The 20585-nt window shown below is 40.1% G+C and overlaps 1 protein-coding gene across 6 annotated transcripts in view; it reads left to right on the top strand.

The window, feature by feature from the left end:
* LOC150048760 (uncharacterized) overlaps positions 1-20585 on the top strand; it is a 237125-nt gene that overhangs the window by 201503 nt on the left and 15037 nt on the right. The window lies entirely within an intron of this gene.

Here is a 20585-nt window from a genome sequence, read left to right on the forward strand (position 1 = left end):
TAACTTCAAGTAGATTATTATATGATATAGTCAATAATCCTATATTGTATACTTGAAATTTTCTAAGAGGATAGAACTTAAATGTTTTTCCTCCCAAGTAAAATATGAAGATGTGAAGAGACAGACTAAGTAACTTGATTATCATATTCATTTTTATTATGTACATCAAAATGTCACAAGTAAATCTTAAAGTCATACAATAAAAAAGAAAAAGCGAGAAGAAACAGAGACAATGCCAGGCAGTGGCAAAGACAGAGATTGAAGGATTGCATCTGTTCTAAGTATCACCAACATCTACCAGGAGCTAGGAAGAGAAAAAAAAATCTCAGAGGGAACATGGCCCTGGCTCACTCCTTGGTTTTAGATTTTGAGACTCTAAGAGTATGCAAACATCACTTTCTACCATGTTAAGTCACCCAATATATGATGGCCATGGGAACACACCTTAGTGCGTTCGGCAATCTTGTGCATCACTGTTGGTCCTATGGAAATCAGATTATCATGGAGGCAGGACTTAGGAAGAGACTCATTTGCCCGCCAAGTGGTATAATAGTCCATAAATTGTGAGGAGAAGGGTTAGCTCACCCAAGAAATGTTTGCTTAGTCGGACAAAAAGAGAAAAGCTGATTTTTAACCCCAGGCATCACCTTTCAACTTGGGTGTTGAAATCCCTTAATGTTGATATGCCAACAGGTTCTAATGAGGTAGAGTTGAAACTCCTGGTAATATGCCCATTTAGTTCTATACTGTAGGGGGTTGGGAGAGAATCTATACAGTCTTTATCCTTATGGAAACTTCGTTCTAGTCAGAAAGATTACTAAATTGTTGACGATTGATTAATTGGTTTCTTGCCATGTACTATACAAGGGATTTAAGCTAAGTTCAGCTTCTCTACTCTTCTGACGATGGCATAGGGCTAGGATTTGCATGTGGACATCGTAAGCCAAGTAATATTGCATGTTGGGATAATTATGTGTAAATCTTGAAGCCAAGAGGAGGCCAGCTTTCTGGTTGAAAAGGGAAAAAGGAGGTCTATCTTCTCTGAAAATACCCATGTCTAGAAGGCTTAGATTTTTGCTGTTTCATTTTTTAAGATATACAAATACAAGAGACATTTTTGGAGATCCCACCTGGATAACTGAAGCTGCAGTTGACAGTATTGCAGAGTAATCTGTAGGTCTGGCAAAGAGGAAATAATTAAGAAGCATGGCTATTTTTCATTCAGTGAATCCAAATCCCTGACTTTGAATCCTTAGGAAAAGTTCTGTGCACTTCTGGAAAGCAGTTCAACTTGATTGTGGCGTAGGTAAATGGCTTCCATTTGATGGAGAGAAATATAATCTGTCCTCATTCCTGGGGCAGACGTCATGGGATCTCAGGTTTTTTTTTTTTAACTTGCTAGAGTAAAGAAAGGAATGGAAGGGGAAAGAGGAAGGATCAAGAAAAGACAAGAGGACAATTGTTGAGGAGAATAGGAGAAGAGCAGGGAGTAAAGACTGGTCACATTTGAGTTCTGTCTAGGGAGGGTATGTTTGTGAACCTGTGTGTGTCCCCCCACACAGAGCCTATTCTATGTCAAGCTCAGCAGAGAGAAGATTCTCAGGGGCAGCACAGAATTCTCATCTATTACTGTCTTTCTATGTCCCAAGTTACACAAGACTCTAGGGAGAAAGGGGCTCTGCTCCCTCAGGAAGTAGACATTATCTCATTCAGTGTCAAGACCCTGGAGGTTCTTTGACGTCAGAATTGCATGCTCCACCTCCCACAGGCCTGATCCCTGCTCTCAGAAACCCCCTACCCCCAGGTCTCATTCTTCAAACAGACATTTTTATAGCTCTTATCCTCCCACCATGTGCCTTCCTTCCAGACCCTAAGAACCAGGGTTCTAGTAATGACAAGGAGGAATGAAGAACACTTCCCACCTTATCCTCCTACCTTCATCAGCTCACAGTGACTGTGCCTGTGCATGTGACAAGGAGGTAGGGAGGACAGAGGCCCAACTAGTCCGGAGGCCAACCAGAAGAGGCCAGGGAACCCCATACTCTCAGAGAGACAATGACCTCATTCCAGATTCCTGTTTAAGTTTATTGTCTTCTTGGTGCTTCTGGCTCTCAGTTTTCTCTATGAAAAACTAGATCAACATTGGAGGGAAAGAGAAGTGGAGAAAGTGGGTGAGAAATGCATAATAAAATACCTGAGATATTGAAGGCAAGGTAATATGTTAATATGGGATGAAAGAAGATTGATTCATTATCCTCACTGCAAATAAAAAGCAACAGAAAAAAAAACTTGTTTCATTGCTGTTTTGTTGTTGAGATATGATTTCACTCTGAAGCCCAGACTAGCCTTGAACTCAAGACCATCCTTAATGCAATAGTTAGCATATGGTTTGTTGGGGGCCGAGTAACGCCATGTATAATAACTTTCTGCTGAGACAAGGCAAGGCGCAAGAGGCAGGGCGCAAGACTTGATTACCACTGGTTACAAATGTGTTATTATTTATCACTCTCTGCTGGGACCTAGAGTGAGGGTATATTAGCTGAAGGGACTTCCTCAGGAGGGGGGTTTGTGGAGAGAGATTTTCCTGCCTTGATGAAGCTGTTATTCATGCTCTTGAAATAGTCTCACAACCACGACTTTGATCTTTTCTCTTAAAAATAACAGAAAAAATTATTTGGAGAGGCACCTTGACAATACATACACAGAAGGAGCTGGTATTTGTTGTGGGGTCAGGATGGGATGAATGGGGATAGACTTGTACACTTGGCACTGAAGGATAGATATCCTGAGAAGCAATAGGCAGATATCGTATGCTGTGTCTGGGAATCAATAGAAGTCACTTCCTGCCTTCACAACCTCTTTGTAGCTCTTGAAACAGAATAGTTTTGCAACTACTAGAGGTTATGCAGGTTGTGAAACAGACCCGGAGAATAGGGGCATTGAAACCATGGCCCCTCGAGGTCCCTTTTAGCATTGGCATTTAATAGCTTTATCATCTCAGACCAAAGGCCAGAGGCTTTGATGGAGTATAATAGCCCTAGATGAAGCAATGTGTTTGTTCTGGCCTTCTCCTGGGTCTGTCTGTTATTGGAGGGTGGGCTCAGTGTGGCCTTCCTTCTGGCTCCTCTTTAGGACCAGAAGCTACTCCACCAAGACTCTAACTCACCTGTGAGGTCTCCTTGAAACCTTGGGCTAGAGTTGCTTCTCCAAGTCCCCCAGTGGGTTATCTGCCTCCACCCTTCTCCAAGTCTCCAAGTGACGCATTCAGGATCCCTTGTGTTTTTCTATCTTATGATTTGCACAAGATTGTATATATTTCTGGCTATGGGTGTGGGGGGGAAACCTCAATTATCCTATAATATTTCAATTAAAATTCAAAATGTGTTTGCTTTTGATAAAACATGGAGATAGTGGCAATATTTGTGTCCAAAATACACAAGGGAATATTTTAAACATTTTATGGCACCTTGTTTGTTTTTGGGGTGTGTGTGTGTGTGTGTGTGTGTGTGTGTGTGTGTGTGTGTGTGTGTGTGTGTGTGTGTGTGTATGCTAGTCCTGGGGCTTCAACTCAGGTCCTGGGTGCTGTCTCTGAGCTTATTTTGCTCAAGGCTAGCACACTACCCCTGGATCCACAGCTCTATTTCTGGCTGGTAGTTAATTGGAGATAAGAGTCTCACAGCATTTCCTGCGTGGGCTGGCTTTGAACCATGATCCTCAGATCTTATCCTCCTGAGTAGCTAGGATTATAGATTCAAGCCAGATTCAGTGCTCAGCTCAATCTATTTTTTAAAACTATTTTTATTATCTTTAATTGTTCAAAGGAGTTGCCATCCAACAAAGAAGTTTATGACTACAGTGCATCTTGATCCATGTTGCCTCTTTTAACATTCTCGATCTATTATTCTAATAAACATGTCATTAAGTGGTGCTCTCTTTCTTGATTACTTTCAACATTCTCAATCTATTATTCTAATGAACATGTCGTTAAGTGATGCTCTCTTTCCTGATTACTTTCATTTACCATTGCTGAATAAGAAGACTACATTTCCTACATTTTACATATGTGACAAGGAGGCTGGCAAATCACATAAGTGGTTATTGAGCCTTAGATGATGGGAAAGGCTGCAATTAGAGACTTGGTCTCCAACTGCAAGTACTAACTTCATGAAAAGAAGAGCAAATTCTTGGGGATTGAATGAGATGTTGGAGAGGAAGGTGGGTGAGAAGTCATAAAGGGTATGTTCTCTGCAGTAGCTCATAACTTGGAAAGTTAGGACAGAGAAAGTTTCTAGACTTGGGTCAAGAGTCAGCCTTCACTGATTTAAGTGGCATGCTTGAACAAACACTTAGGCTAGCAAATCTTCGGGTTCTTTTCCTACTCAATATTGTTCACCAATAACCAGTGAGTTGTATGAGTGGGCATGAAATTGTATTTAAAAGCCAAGAAATGGATGGGGGAATGTATGCTCTAAATATACAGATTCCTCAGCAGGTCTAGAGTTTGGAGTTTCTGAGGACTGGGTTAGGAGATGGTATGAGATGTGTGCTGTCACCAGAACATTTTATAAAAAAGGAAGCTTTCAGGAAATTAGGGTGCCACCTCTTTTCTTGCCTAACTTGGGAATGATCCTATTGGTCCTGGCACCTGTGGGTGTGTCTTTATCATTATAATGAGGTTATGATGAGTTTAAGGTTATCCACAATGTTGCCTGTGGTTGGAACCAGATCAGCCTAGGCTGGAGATAGCCTGGATATTAAGAGTTGAAGGCATGTGATTACTCAGGGAGCACTGGTATAACATCTCTTTTTTCTGTTGCTTTTCTTTTTTATTACATTTTATTGTCAGGGTAATGTGTAGAGGGGTTACAGTTACATTTGTCAGGTAGTAGGTAAAATACTTCTCGAACATTGATACCCCTGTTCATGTTTTTGTTCCCATTTCCCTCCTCCCACCCCCTCCCAACCATCTTGTGTTTGCACACTGATAGAGCAAAGGCTACATGTAATTTCAGAGTTCAGGCTGGTTACAGTAAAATAAGAATACCAGGATTTAAACCTTACCTCCATCCTTACTCATTCTTCCTCATCTTATTGCATAGTTTAATTCTGAAAAATAAAAAGAAATCCGTTCATATATATGATCCCGTTTTCTCCTTCCTTCCTTCCTTCCTTTTTCCCTTCTTTCCTCTTTTTGTCATTAATTATAGATAAGAGTGTCTACTTGGGCTGGTTTCATCTGGCAATCTTCAGATTGAGTAAGTAACATTAAAGGTGTGAGCCATCAGTGCTAGCCTATCTTTTAGCCTCGTGATGCACCTCCAGGCTGATCTTCACATTAGTTGAACTAATTTATATTTCCATCAACAGTATAGGAGAGTTTATTCCCTATCTGTCTTGCTCCTCCACCATACTTCTTTGACAAAATTTGTCATTGTTGGTTTTATTGATGAGTGCCACTCTGCTTGGAGTAAAATGAAATCAATGAAATCTCAGTGTAGTTTTGATTGCTATTCCTGTATGGCTAAGGATGCTGAATATGTCTTGGTCATTATCTACTTTTGAGATTTGTCTGTTGCCTAGTTATTAATTACATCCTTCTTTTGTTGATTAATTTTTTGGGCTCTTTGCATATCTGGATATTAACTCTTTATCTGCTGAATAGCTGACAATAATTTTTTTTCCAGACTGTGGGTTGTTCCTTTAGTGCATAGAATTTTAAAATTTGGTGTGGTCCCACCTGCCTGTCAATTTTTATTCTTAATTCCTGGACAATTGCAATCCTATTCATATAGTTAATCCTGTATGCACCGTCATTTCACAGTGTCAGGACTTAAATCTTTGATCCACTTTGAATTGATTCTTGTAAAGGATGATAGATAAGGGACTAGTTTCAAATTTTAAATAGACTTGTGGAAGGTGGTAGAACTATGCAAGTTGGAGCCTTGTTGTTATGAAGTGAATGTGTTTTCTCTCTGTAATGTTCCTGCCACAGGACTAAAAGCAATGGAGCCAGCTACCATGGAATTAAGCCACAATCAAAATAAGTCTTTCTTCTTTTATGTGTTTCTTTCAGGTATTTATCACAGCTATGAACACAGGATTGTATAACGACATCTTGTTTATTCCAGCAAAGCCTCTGGTGCTAAAATCTATCTCTGGGGCTACTTGCTTTATGCCCATGAATGTAGCTCAGGCATTTGGGCTTGAAGTTACATGACTATGGGGAACTTCAAGTCCCTGCACAACTAGGTTACAGTGTTTGGGGATGGATGTGACCAAACCTGGTACTTGCCACTAAGCCAAAACCACACAGGGAAAGAAGAGAGCACAGCTTAGCTGGAGACACAGCTCTGTCAACCCACATGGTTTAGAGTCTCAGGAATGGGTATTATCTGTGCCACTCTTGATGAGTCACTTCCAGGCAGTCACTGCCTTCTTCTGGTATGGCGTGTGGTCTCAGCAATGAGGCTGTCACCCGCTCCTTACACAGTCACAAAGCCATTTGCACTGCGTAAGGCACCAAGGAGGTCACATAGCACATTAATTTCTGCCTGCAAAGCTCCCATTGCTTCTTGGACATCCCAGGGAAGAAATGAAAAGAAAAGAGGGGCGGGCAGAGAGTGGAAAGTAGGGGAGGCGGAGGAGATCCTTCCATTCAGCCCCAACCAGACAGCTTCTAGATTGTTCATTCTATCCCCACCTCTCCCCATACCTGCCACCCATACTGTTCACTATTGCTCACCACCCACCTTATCTCTTTGCTCTTTAAAGTCCTTTGTGACCTCTAACTATCCAAAGTTCATGTCCAGACTCTGAAGCAGGGGAACAAAGTTCTTCATTTACTTTCTGTTTTAGTCCTTAACACTTTCCACATTGCCATCTCCCCTTCTCCTCCTTCTGCCTCCTTCCCCTCTCCTCCTCTTCCCTCTCCTCTCACTATCTGGCTATCCCTAGTCTGCTTTCAGTCATATTAAGCAGACATCCTTCCATTTCCCTCCATATTTAGCTCATGATTTTTTGCATTGTCTGGAATTCCTTCCTTCAGCCCCCTCCATCTTCTAAGCTTTCCTTAGCCTCTAAGACTCAACCTAGCCGTCCTACAAGAAACCTAGCCACTGGTTCCTCAAATTTGCCCCTGTAATGCAACCTTAGGCCCCATGATATTTACTGTCTAATCTCAATGTTATCTTTCACAAGAGATGATATCCTTTCAAACAAAGTGTAGAACCCAGGATATGGAAGATGTGAGCAAGTATTTGCTGCATGAATGATATCAATGTTATCAGTCAGAATCAACTGGTGCCCGTGACTAGTAAAAGGTCTTAGTCTAATTCCATGTATAATGTAAGGGTCAGACTTAGAAAACGGCTCAAGTTATTGGTGCTGAGCAACTACTCAGATTACAATAGGGACCAGAACCCAGGCTTTAAGTTTCTCAAGGACATGGATCACCTCTCATTGATATGGTGACTCTGGTGACCAGTATCATATCTGGAAAATAGTAGATGCTGAATGCATAAATGAATGAGTACATACACCCCATTATTTCCACTGGCCGGGACAAAGTAGACAGCATGATATTGAGTTTAAACATTCCCAACCACTAAACCCAATAACTAGAGCCCATAATTCTGTAGTTTTCTGCTATCAGAATTGATCAGACAAGCTGACAAATTGCCATGACTTGGTGTACCTCTGCATTTACTTCTTAAATGATCAGTATAAACTCAGCTCCAGATATACTGTTACTATCATTCCAATGGAAAGAGGTTGCTGCTATTTTAAAAATTCCTCTGGAAAGTAGGTGATATGATTCCCCTTGCTAATCCATTCTGATGTCACGTAACCCTCCAGAGAAGATAGTTACCCTTACATCCTGTTAACATTGCTCTACCTTGTATCTGGAATCTCTCTTCCAGCAGACAGATCAGATCACAGATGAAAGGGATAGGATTTGGGTGGCAAGTCATCACTTAGCATTGGCCCAATTTTCCTGGCTTCGTATAAAGCCCAGAAAGAGAAAATGAATGTCTATGTGGTGTTAACACGGAGTATAACATGAGCTTGGACTACTAAGTTCCATCATCAGGCCCGCATTAAATGGGGAGGCAGAGTTTCTGCATAGTGGAAAAGTATCACTAACTTCAATAAGTGATGCTGAAATAGTCATTTGCCCAAGTTTTAAATTTTAGCTTCTTAAATAATTTTTTCCAAAGTCAGACAGCTGTCTGACTATTACCTTCTCAGAACCTTTTTAATAGATCCAATAATAACATTTATTGTTATACATTATATATTATTTATATTATTATTTAACAATTATTTAAACACATACTTTAGATGGATGTGTGATAACACATCTAATTCATGTAACATGATTTGGAGAGTGCTTAGCATATAGTACCCAATAAGTGTTCTCTCTCTCTCTCTCTCTCTCTCTCTCTCTCTCTCTCTCTCTCTCTCACACACACACACACACACACACACACACACACACTCACGCACTCATATACACATGAAATTATCTCCCAGAGAAACTGTTCTCATGGGCAAATTAACATCTGTGCTCTGACTTTCACTTGAGAACTCACGTTTGAAACATGGTTTTCTCTGTTTATAGATTCTTCATCCCTGAATGACCCACAACTCTTGAAACCTGCTAGGAAGATAAAAATCTCCCAATCCCTTGGGACTTCCCAAAGCAAATTTCATGCATATTATCATAGCTTCTAATTTAATAGAGCACCTAAAATTTGGTGAAACTCAACCCACTGTTTTTTTGTATGTGTATGATTATATTTATATTTATATTTATAATATATTACAAATATTATCTTTCCAGAGGATGGGGTGGGGTTTGGGAGGGAGAAGCAGCTTCAGTAAGATAGACTATGACTGGTTCCCAAGTCAGAGCGATTTGGCACAAATATTGGATCCATCAGAACACATGTCAGGTTATTCAGTCTACAAATCTGCTTTGGTTTCAGTGTTGCCAAAGATGCTTACTGGAGTGAGTTGACGGATTTTGTGCAACAAGTTAAGATTTGACCTAAAACTTTCACACCCAGAACTCCATTTGTACACCAAACCAGCCTAGAGTTGATAACATTGCCATGTTATGGTCAAGGGCATTTATTTCAGAAAAGTCAAGTAAGTTCCCCAAGATCACACAGTAAGGTAGCAAGGGCTTGTGTTTTTCCAGGATAAGATCATGGGTTTTTTTTTTTAATGTTTTATCCCCAGCATACAACAAGGAAAGGCTAACAGAAGTATGTGAAATAAATGAGCTGGGCTGGAACCTAGTTTTCTTTCTTTCTTTGCCAGTGTTAGCAAATAAAAGCATGGGAAACCAGTTGAATTTGAATTTTAGATAAATAAAGAATACATTTTAATGTATGTCCCAAATAGTTTATGCAACAATTTCCTCTCTGTTTCTCTCTCCTTACATAATTTGTTTAGTTCCCCACCCCCACTTATGTAATTAATTTATTTGACCTGATGCAGTTTGACCTCAGGGCCTCATACTTTCTAGGTGAGCATTCTGTCATTTGAGCCACATGCTCTGGCATTTTCTGATTTTGTTCTTTGGGGGATAGGGTCTTGAGTTTTTTTTCAGGGTGGGTCTAGGTTGTTTTAACCTAGGGGCACAATCCTCCTACCTCTGATCTCTTCCATTTATTTTAAAAGGCTGCATATCTATGAGTATTTGTTCATAATCTTTGCGGTCAATAAAATTCAGTCTAAACCCTATATGCTGACATTTTTCTACTTACATTTCATTGAATCCTTTAATGAAAGACTTCCAATATAATTTAAGTTAAAACCAAACACTTGTTAGAGAACATGCTTAGAGTTAAATACCCTTTACTTAAATACTCTTAGATTGACTCTAATCTTTTAATAGATCAAATATTTCTCACAAGAAACAGCAGAGTGAACTTGAGTTTTGTCATTATTTTGCATATAAAATCACAAAATTACGATTGAATTTTTTGCTCATTGACCTATTTATTAGAATGTTTCTAAATTTTCCTAGTATAGCTATGATTTTTAATAAATTAAGTTTTATATCAACTGTAAATTTGAAGACTTTTGCTAATGTTATTTATATTCTCCTGTATCTTAGTCATGTTCTCCATGATTAGATTCTTATATTGGTGTATGAAAACTTGTCTCAACTAAGTCATCATCATTGTTAACTAATCTATATATATATATTTCTTTTAGTTTTTCTACTAATGTCCTCCTATTATTCCAGAATATCTTAGTTAGAGTGATCAAGATATCAATGTCTCCTCTCAGTCATTCAAAACTTGGGGGAATGTTGGACTAGTGTTTTGTAGCATGTCAAATTGGTTGGGTTTATCCAGTGTAATTCTTGGGCTAAGAGCTTGAGGAAAAACCATACCATTGCCATGAAGCTCATAACAGGGCATACGCTGCCATGTTGGTGACATCAGCCTTGCTCACTTGGTTAATTCAGTGCTTTCCAGGATTCTATAGTGTATATTTTTCCCTATTGCTCTATTTGGGTGGGGAGAGAGCAACTCGTCACTAAATACAGCCCATACCTATGGGCAGAGGTGTGGGGGGGGGAATTAAACTTTCGGAGAACAAAGTATAAAAACAAATTATTCAGACACTGTAATGGCTTTGTCTCCCCTCTCTTACTTGTTTATTTCTCCCAACATTTATTTAGGTATGTATAGCCTAATACCATGTAATTTACTGTAATGCTCACATTGTTAGGTATTGGGAAGAAGAGCCTATGGCCTTTGGTCCTTGTATTCCTTAAATACATTCTCATCCTTGTGGAGTTATAGAACCTCCTTACTTTCTGGTACCATAAGATATTCCAAGCCCCAGCTATTATTTTAAATTCTGGGATGCTGATGTTTGGCTGACAAGATTATAGATGAACTGGGCATTGCAATCAATTTCAAATGCATTTCTGCTTGATTGCCTTCTCACTTCAGTATCACTGTTGCTTCTATAGCTGCTCTCCATAAAATGGTGTCCTCATATAATCACTCAAGGTTAGTTCTATCTTCCCACATTCTACTTTTTGACTGAATTTCTGCAGCCTTTATTCAGATGTCATATGCTTCACAGTGAAAGGAATGAAGGGAGCAAAAGAATAATGGTTAGATTAACTAACAATCAACTTCCTGTTGGAAGCACCCAGGATGTTTATATAAAAACCTCATTATTTTACTATTTGCCAGGTTCTCTGAAGGTACCTAACACAGACTAGCTTACTTTCTTTCATTATATCAGCACAGTAGAAACTGGGAAAACAGATAAATGAATAAAAAGTAATCAAATAAAGAATACAATTAATGAAGAGAATCATGCAATCTAAATGCTGTACCAAATAATGTGAGAGGAGGTGGCCAATTCTTCAGCAGCCTCTCATCCTTTCATTTGCTGGCAGTCGTAATATCCATGACAGATGACTAATGTTGACTGGCTCTTGGTGCATGTCATGTGTTCACTGTCCAACTTTTTGTGAAATGAGAATTCAATATCTAATTTTGCATGAAATATACCCTCATTTAAAAAAACTTTATTGCTGCCAAGTGGTTTCTTGTAAATTTTTTTTAAAAAATTCTGAAATAATAAAAGTAGTCATAGGTGTATACCATGTAACAAATGAAAGAAACTACTGAAGTAAGGGTTTTCAGGCGATTCTCCGTGTGCTTTCCCAAAGGATTTCTCACAGTCTGTTTATTCACAGTACTCTATGTTTGTAATGCCGGAACATTTCCAAGTTTCCTACTGGCCCCTACCAACTAGTCTCTGTCTTCTTTCTGTAGTATGCGATGCAGAACCACAGAAAGCTGAGGGGCACTCCAAGACACTGGTGTGAGTACTAATTAATATTGAGCCTTTCCCCACTACTACTTGAGACATGAGGAGCCCTTTTGCTCCAGTCTGCTCACAACCATTTCACCAGCAAGCAATTCACACACACTCATTTAAAAGTAGATGGTCATTAGGTCACAGATGGAAAATAGAGATGAATTTATTACTGTGCTCCCATGTTACAGTGCACCTCATACCCTGTCCCCTGACTACAAAGGAAGCTGGAAGCCCACCGTGTGCTTCAGCTCAGTCCTTTCTGGTTTATTTTAATGTATGTTAATGATGGTGCTTTGTTGGAAAATGAAAACTACATGATAAACACTAAGCTGGAAAAGAACCCAGGACAACAGGGAAAAAGGAGAAGTGGTACACTGAAACATGTACAAGTGATCTTACTTAAAATGCCTCAGGCTCACCAGTGGGAGAACTTCCCGTAGATTCTAAGGTTGGGGTAGTCCACCAACCCCAGAGCACCCCAGGATCATTCATTCCCCTTTATGCATTGGCCTTCCTCTACCAGCTACCCAGCAATGATACCTTGTCCAGTTACCTCCCACCACCAGGATCTTCATCTCTTACTCTGCTTTGATCCTGCTCTCTCACAATGGCTCTGTCAGAGGGCACACACTACCTTGATTTTATTTTTTTCCTGGGCTTTTTTTTTTGCCAGTCCTGGGCCTAGAACTCAAGGCCTGAGCACTGTCCTTGGGCTTTCTTAAAGCTAAAGCTCCATCACCTGAGTCACAGCACTACTTCCAGCTTTTTTCTATGTATGTGGTACCAAGGAATTAAACGTGGGTCTTAGTGCATGCTAGGCAAAAACTCTACCACTAGGCCAAACTCCTGGCCCTTTTCCTGGGCTTTGATAAACTATTCAGGGCTGAAGATGCTTTCCCCCAAGAGAGTTCCCCTGAGTTCTAGTCTTAAGGAGGAAAAAGACAAAAGAAAAATATGAGATAAGTTTTATCCCTTCACCAAAGGCTGAAGGCACTCACTGTAAAGAACAGCAGACAGAGCAGGATGCAGTGTGACAGTAGGCTACTATCTGAATGCGAAGCCTTCCTTTTGTCCTTTATTTTAAATGTGTGTCAGAGCCTGGCTTCAGTGACCCAGTGAAGCAGAAGAGAAGGGGCTACATGTATCAACACATAATCATTTCCTCTGAGAAAGATTTCATTTTTCTACCAGGATGAATGGCTATTCCCTAATGCCCAGAATAAGTTATTATTTCACAAGTTATTGAGTGCCAACTATCTGTTGGAAATAAAAGAATAAATATTTAATGTAAGACCCCTGATCTCATGGAGTTCAGAGGCAACCTATCTTGAACATTAGACTTGTTCAAGATCCAATCACAAGAAAGCACATAATCTTGGGAGGAGTCCATTGCATGGAATCTGAATGGAAGCCAAACAAATCCACCAGCTACACATTTTCCACACTGACTTTTCCTTCTAACCCAAACACAGCCCTGGGAATCTCTGCCCGCTCTGAGGAGCAATACTGCTGAACAAGGGTGTCTTGGTTTACAGCTGGCGCTTGGTGGTTGAAGGAAATCATGGATTTTGGTTCTTGTGGTATTCACTCTCTGGAGCACATATAAGTTATGAAAATCAACTGAATCTTTATGACAGACATAAATAGTAGTAAAAGGCATATATTTTTGTTCATATAATTTCCTCTCATTTTCTTGCTTGGCTCCTTTTGGTTTGGGTCTTATGATGGCTGGCTTCTGGGCCCAGATCATATTTCTCTAAGTCCTTGCTCAGAGATTTGGGGAATGGTCATTCATCCCAGTAGGAAAAATGAAAATCTTCTCATGAAACATGGGTCTGGAAAAATCTGCTGCGTCTATATGAAGTATGTGTATGCATGCACACAAAAGGATTGCAATGAACTCCCCCCTTTATAACAAAAAAGGATGGGAAGAGGATGAGAAAGAGAAAGAGAGGGGTTGAATATGATTAAATAAATTTCAATAATATATGAAAACCCCACATTGTACAATTAATATGCACTAGTAACATGGGGAAAAAGGAAGCAAATGTGATAAACTATGTCATGTGTTAAAAAAAACTATTTTCAACATAACTAAATGGATGATTACCTAACTATGGATTCTTTTTGGGGGGGCTCACTTCTATCTTTTAGTCTCACTTCTATCTTTTAGTCCAGAGAGGACTCAGAGATGAGTTGTGAGACTCATCCCTTAAACCAAGAAGCCAGTCTTGATTTCTCTAAAACTCGGTGGCTGAAGACAGATGCCAGAATCCACGCTTTTTGTTTCTTGGTCCCAGCATTCTTTCCACTTGGCCACAGACCACAGGTTGAATTTTATTTTGTTATTTGGATCCAGATCATGGTTGGCCTTCAAAAGGGAAAAAAGTAGCAATGTAGTTTGAATTTTTTTTCAAGCACAAATAAGTGATTGATAACTTTGATGATACTTTCATATACCTCATCCCTGCATAATAGTCTTGGTGACACATTTATGCTGGAGATTATTTCCTGTAAACCGCCTGTGATGAGCTGTTCTATCTGTGAACTCACCATCAATCTCCAAACCATTTCCCAAGGAGGTTGTTTGGGATGGGATGGATTTCTTCCTTCAGAAGTCAGGTGGAATCTGTGAGGAAGACCAGCAGAAGGAAAAGCCTGGCAAAGCCAGAGGGAGATCATTCTAAGAAAGCCCCCACAAAGCCTGTCCTCTCTACATTCCTTGATAAATTTGGGTTTCACACAAGAATTTTCATTGTTTTCATCCTTCTTTATATAAAAAGATCTCATTCAAATATAATTACATATTAAAATGCAAAGTTAAATACTAACTGAGGTTGAGGTGGAAGGACGCTAGGTTTGAAGCATAGCAAAACCCTGTCTTAAAAAAATCTCATATTTAATTCCATCATATGTTGATTATAGGATTCCAGGAGCCAACGATAGTTTATACACTAAAAGTCAGTGATCAGAATTTCCTCAGATACTCCATTTCTTTTCATTTAGCTACAAAGCAAGGGAAAGTAAAGTTAGGATAAGTTTAGGACTCCTTGAATGTTTATTTAAGACTTGGGGCACTGAATGAAACTGTCTGCAACATGTGTGAATACTAAGGGAGTACTAAACAAAGGTGCTGGTTTCGAAACATCTTTTCAAATCTCTCCTCTGACTGGGAGGTTCCAGTAAGACATGATGAACTTTCTTTCTTACCCAAAACAAAGGCATCCGGAAAGAGTCTTGTTTGGATTTTGGGGTGGGAGGGGTGAAGGTTCCAGAGGCTTCAGGACAGTTCTGAATAGTACCTTACTCTTTGTGCATGGATTAATAAGGTCTTCCTAGGTCAGCCAAGCAAGCTATACTCATGGAGACAAGCATGGCTCCAAAGAGGAGATCTTCACTAACTTCAAATCCAGTTCATTACTTTCTACTATGGATTTCAACCTCAGACTGTGGGCACAAGTGTGGAAGAAACACTGTCTAACTATTTAACATAAATCAAATGTTCAGCCTGAAGTGTCAGGAAATTTCAGTCTTATTCTTTATTTCCTAAACTCCCTCTTGGCCTGGGCTGTGTTACAGGTTCTTGCATGTCTTGAGGGATACTGGAAGGCCTGAGGGAACACTCTGCTCTCTTGTCACAAGGGTGTCCCATTCAGATCCTCTCCTCTGGCTCTCCAGACCCCTGAATTCATACTCAGCCAAACTTGCTGCTCCAGATCACCCTGCTGACAAGACCCCAACATTTCCCCAAGACTTTCTGCCCTCTACCCTCAAATTCTAATCTGGTTTGTGGGTCTAGCTTCTGAATACAACAGCTTGAAAATTGTGTTGAGCAATTCAGCTACATACTTGAATGTTTGGAAAGCAAAAAAATCATGGGGTAACCAATGATTGCAAGCCTAAATATCCCCAAGTCATTATCCAGAATGCTCAGAGATTGAGATAATCCCTATCACCATTCCCCCTGTCTATTTTCTACTTCCCTATATTCTGAGGCCTCTCTAGCCACTAAGAGAAGGCCACCATGACAGTTACACTCTCATGTTGTTTTGCCTCAACAATACAGTCTGCTCAAGGGTGTGTGTGTGTGTGTGTGTGTGTGTGTGTGTGTGTGTGTGTGTGTGTGTGTGTATGCTGGGGAAGGTGCCTATACTGGAGCTTGAATTCAATGCCTAAGTGCTGTCCCTTAGCTTTTTCATTAAAGGCTTGCACTCTACCATTTGAGTCATTTCCATTTTATTTTATTTTTTGCCAGTCCTGGGCTTGAGCTCAGGGCCTGAGCACTTGTCCTTGGACTTTCTCAAGGCTAGAGCTCTACCACTTGAGCCTCAGCACCACTTCTGGCTTTGTTTTTCTATGTATGTGGTGCCGAGGAATGGAACATGGTTCTTCGTACATGCTAGGCAAGCACTTTACCACTAGGCCAAACTCCCGGCCCCTATATTGCATATTTTTTAACAGTGAGAATGATTTGGCTTTACCCATGCAGATTAGTAGTATATATGTTTGAGATTTTTTTTCCTCCAATGCTTCCTTCCTTCATCAACACTCTGTCTCCCTGTTTGAGATGCTTTCTTTCTTGAGAGATTGTTGAAGCTGGGAAATCTTGCCCTTAGCTTTAAGCTTATGGCATCAGCTGAAAATGACCCTTTCTGAAATCTGTGCCTCAACCAATCAGACCTCCTGCCTATGGCCAACCTTCCAGCAGTGATGAAGGAGGTGCTAGGAATTAACCTTTTCATTTCCAAGGTCATTCTTCCCCTTCTATCATTTATTCAACAGGATTGAGCAAGACATGTGGGCTCTTAGGCCTAGGAAGTGCCTGTGTGGAAAAGCATAGGACATGAAAGAAGTAACTCTCTCTACCCAGTTCCCTGTCAACCAGCTCTCTGGACAGTTTGTCCAGAGCAGTTTCTGCTTTGCTGTTGTCACTGTTAACAGTGTTGCTGAAGCAGGTACTTCATGAGTACATGAAGATATTTTATGTCAGCCTGCCGTGGCCTTCTCATTGGGCCACATTGAAAATGTTAAATAGCCTACATTGTGACAATATTTTTGTGGCCCTTTTTTCTACCCTGCAACTTTCTCTACTCTTTGCCAACAGAGTCTTACATTAAAGTCTCGTTTTAGGCTTATTAATTTTGTTTTTATTCTTCCCTTAACTCTGACAAGTTCTGTTGTACCCAGCTTAGGAATCTGGTACATCACTGGTTAGAGAGTCTAGGGCTGACTATATTTTACCATCAATTGTGCTCTAGGGAACCATCAAGATGATTTCTATGTCCTTCCCTCTGGCAGATTTGGAGGAGGCACACTGCATCCTGACTGCTGGTATCACCCAGGATACAGGAAGAGCACAGGAACCATAGTGGGACAGAGAGGGATAGAGAGGAGAAAGGGGCTGAATTCTCGAAACATAGAAGGCTTCTCTAATAAGTCTTGTATCTCTTCTAGGTGGGGGATCCCCTGGTGGTCTGATGGCACCACTGCCCAGGCAGGAATCCAGTGACAGGCTCGGGAAATTGGTGATAGATCTACAAGTGATGTTCCTTGCCTTTCTTGTAGTAGCTGAGGGGTATATTGTGGTTGAGAGACAAAATACTTATGTCACAGCTCCCTGCTACTCCTTGTATCCAGCCTTTCCCTCATTTTTCTAGTTGGAGTGAGTAGATTATTTTATCACTAGAGTACAAATCAAAGGCACCACCAAGGGTGCACACAAACCATCAGTCACCTATCCTTAATCCCAGTGGATTTTGCTCCCAGCTTTGATCAAAATCACGACTACACATCTTTATTTCTGCTTCTCAGGCTGGAAATTAGCTGGTTCCTATGCTGTTGGAATTATTGGATTTGTGGAGTGAGGAATGAGGTAGACAGGATTTCAAATGTTGCCACCCAACCTTATGAACAATTTCCAGTGCTCCCACCTCTCCAGCTGCAGGTTTCTTAGCTTCCTTTCCTGACACACTGTATCTGTACTTTTGTCTGTCTTGTATAGTAGTCTATTTTGGGTCTGTTTGAGAAAACAATGATGAAATAAGGGGACATTCAGGAGTCCATATATGAAAAAAGTTAAATTAGAAAGCTAACAACTTGGATGTGTAAACAGATTTTGGATTCTAGAGTAGAAAAAGGAATTTGATTATGGGTTCACAATTCTTTTCACCATCTTTTTTTTTTTTCAGATGAAGAATGTCTTTTGTGAGTTTTAACTTCTCACCCTAGAGATGAGTCCTTACTTCTGACTCCAGAATACTGCGTGCTAATAAGCTGATGTTTTCAATTCATGCAAAACCTTGGCTTGGAAATGAAATTTTGATATATTGCTAAGTAGTGGCTTCCTCTAACATATTCATTTACTAAATATCTAAAATCCAGAAAGTTGCTCTTCCATTTTTAGGAAGTGTAGTGTACCTTTTCCAAGCAGTTTCTCACCGAAGGCCAGGCATGACAGCAATTACAGATATGTCACCTCTGTTTGCCTCATGCTAGAGGAAAGATCATGGTAGGGAGATAAGGAGGAAGGACTTTGATCTAGACTAGGGCTGGTATTAAGAAAGAATAAGGCAGAGTGATGGCAGGTAACCATGGACCATAGTTACTGTTGTAAGACCCAAGTCAGGGAGAGGAGAGGGAATATTTGTAGTGAGCGAGCCATGGCACTTCATTTATCATTTGTACTGCACTTGCCCTACTAGCTCCATAGAAAAACACATCTCATAGCTCACACTGAAGAACTCAACAAGAAATACATTGAGTTCAAACGCAGCATCATTACCACTCAGGATGGTTTTGATGGCAAATTGATGAGGGCATTCTTCTAGTCAGTGCCCACTGGAAATATGTGATCATCCCTACCAAAAGAACGAAACAAAAGGAAACACACAGGAGTTTTATCAAAAGAGGTGCATTCCTATTACCTGTCATAAAACTAAAGATGCATACACATCATTTTGGCAGAGATCTATTAATATGTCCTATATCCAAGTATATCCCAAGAAACTAGGGAATCAGCTACTTTTCCATATTTAAAGTAGGAGAGGTGAATAGGGAAGAAACACTGAGATAGAGAAAGGAGACTGAGGGTGGAGGAAGAGGGAAAGGCACAAGCAGGAAAATAGTCAAACAGAAGGTCAGAGAGACAGAGAGAAGTAGAGTGGTATACTACAGGCCTGGGGAAGCATTTCACATAAAAAAAAGCCAAATAACACCTCAGAGCAGATTCTCTTTAAAAGTTATGCGCTGATGTTGTTTAGGACATGTGTCTTAGGGTCTTCTCATTTTCTCTTTCTGCCATTCCTGAAGGTGCCATTGCACTGCTATTGTCATTTCTCCTGGCTACTCCTAGCTATAGTTACTACGTCACCCAGAAAGCTGACTTAGTTTTTTTTTTTTTTACTGTCCCTTCACCAGGTCTCTTCTCCTTGTCAAGTGCTCATTTCTTCTAACACCTGCACTCAGAAGCTACTGGTGAGCAGAAACTAATGTCATTTTCAATTCTTTTTGAAGTAAACCAATGGCTCAGACAGTCACTTAACATTTAAGGCAACCCTGCCCCCATTTAATCAACCCATCAATCTAATCTCCCATCTCTCAGCTCTCTTCTTTAAATTCTATATTGTAACCTATCCCTCCCTGCTCCCCAGAGCCTTACCTCAACTCAGCTTTTAAGTAGCTCTTCTTATCTTCAGTGCCCTTTTATTCCCACACCTAAAGTCCCCATGTCAATTTAAATCCAACTCAAATCTCCTTTACTCCATGAAGCTTTCCAAATTGGTTTGTCTTCAAAGACCATTCTTTACTTTTTGTTCTATCCACTCACAGTGGTTAATACTCAGCATTTAGCTACTAACAACTTCTCCATATTGCCTGGTTTATGCTTGCAATTAGTCTTTCTTTCTGAATCTGGTCAAAAGCTACCTGGAGGCAAAGAATAAAGCTTGCATTTATATTTAAAATACATACCACCAAACATCAAAGCGAGCCCTTGACAGATGACCATCATCTTGGTTATTTTATTGCTCAGAGCATGGCATAATAGACTTGTGGGGGTAAGGTCAAGGTGGACCAACTAAATTGAAACAAAAGGGAGATTGTGGATTGATATGGTCTCCCAAAGGCTTTTTGAGGTGCATGAAGTGAGTGATCCCCTCTTGAACTTGCCTTACAGGATGTCCTAACAGCAATGTCCGTTACTGGATTGTCACATGAGAGGAACCTTACAGCTGCAGAACGTCACCAGCTCAAAATGTAGGAAAAATGAACCAATAAGCAGCTGCTAACAGAAGGTCAAGGGTGGGACTTTTTCTTAGGTATTAGGAGGCAGTGCATATTGGTATAGACATTTGTGAACATCATCAAATGCTACTGGCAATGACTCTGAAAACTTAAAATATAGATATTTTTTAGTCCTCTTTTTCACATCTCAGTGTTGTTCCTGAGATAGGAGGATATTTATTTCAGCTTTTATTGCCACAAGCCAAACATAAGCATAATCTAAAACCCATCAAGAAAATAAATATCAAATAACTAATGGAACATAGATCTCAAAAGATATAGTGTAGCTTTTTCTTTTTTTTTAATGAGACAGTGCTTTATAGAACATGCAGAAACCTTGAAGAAACCAAACAACCTACATATCAATACCTGCAGTATGGAAGAGTTCAGTGACAAATATAAGACCAACTTCTCTGAAGCTCTCTGTATAGGTTTCCATATAT

Source organism: Megascapheus bottae, chromosome 21 (assembly GCF_031878675.1).
Source record: "Megascapheus bottae isolate mThoBot1 chromosome 21, mThoBot2.hap1, whole genome shotgun sequence".
Taxonomy (NCBI): domain Eukaryota; kingdom Metazoa; phylum Chordata; class Mammalia; order Rodentia; family Geomyidae; genus Megascapheus; species Megascapheus bottae.